Source organism: Geospiza fortis, unplaced genomic scaffold (genome assembly GCF_000277835.1).
Source record: "Geospiza fortis unplaced genomic scaffold, GeoFor_1.0 scaffold2556, whole genome shotgun sequence".
Classification (NCBI taxonomy): Eukaryota; Metazoa; Chordata; class Aves; order Passeriformes; family Thraupidae; genus Geospiza; species Geospiza fortis.
In genome coordinates, this window is record NW_005054786.1 from 79,126 (window position 1) to 80,188 (window position 1,063).

Sequence of the window (1,063 nt, forward strand, 5' to 3'; positions counted from 1 at the left end):
GGAGGTGGGGGGCGTGTCCCCCTAGAGACTCGGGGCGGCAAGGGGCGGAGCTTGGCTAAGCGACTGCTGCGGGCACTCCCGTGCAGCGAAGAGCTCAAGCAGCGCCCTGCAAGCTGATCCCAGCTCCGCTGCAGCCACGTCCCGGCAGGAGATGCTATTAAAGTCCTGAATAACAACCGTGTCTCAAAAGTCTCTTTACGGCAGTGCTGCTTTACATCGCCTTTTACGACTCTCGGGCTTTACGGCACCTCTTACGACAGTGGGGCTTTAAGGCACCTTTTGCGCCTGTCGCGCTTTACGGCACCCTTTGCGACAAAGCTCTTTTACGGCAGCTTTTACGACAGTCGCGCTTCACGGCAGCTTTTGCGACAGTCGTGCTTTACGGTACGTTTTAGGCCTGTCAGGCTTTACAACAGTTCATTTTCTGGAACTTTTATGAAATTTTACGGCACTTCACTTTATGGCACCTTACTTTTTTTTTTTAATTTATTTTAAAAAATAAAATTAATTAAAATTTTAAGTTATTTTTTATTTAATTTTTATTTTGAATTTTTCTATTTTTAAAGCTTTTTATTTTATTTTATTTGGTGCTGCCCAGACTGCCCAGACCAGCCCAAGCTGGTGATTGTGGTGGTGTTTGAGGGTCCCTAGGACAAGGGAAGAGATGAGAATCTTGGCTCCACCTTTCAGAAGGCTGACTTATTATTTTATGATTTCTATTATCTTAAAAGAAAATCAGCTATTACAACTATACTAAAAGAGCAAGGAGACATCAGAAAGCTGGAAAGGAATGAATAATAAAAACCTGGGACTGCTCACAGCCCCGACACAGCTGGACCATGATTGGTCATCAAGTAAAAACAATGCAAAGGAGACCAATCCAAGATGCCCCTGTTGCTAAACCATCTCCAGCCCACACTCCACAGCCAGGGGATCATTATTGGTTCCATTTCTGTTCTGAGGCTTCTCAGAGGAAAAATCGCAGCGAAAGCATTTTCATCAAACACGTCAGTGCCAGGTGATGGCACAGGCAGCACCGGCTGGCCGGGTGGCTCGTGGGGGT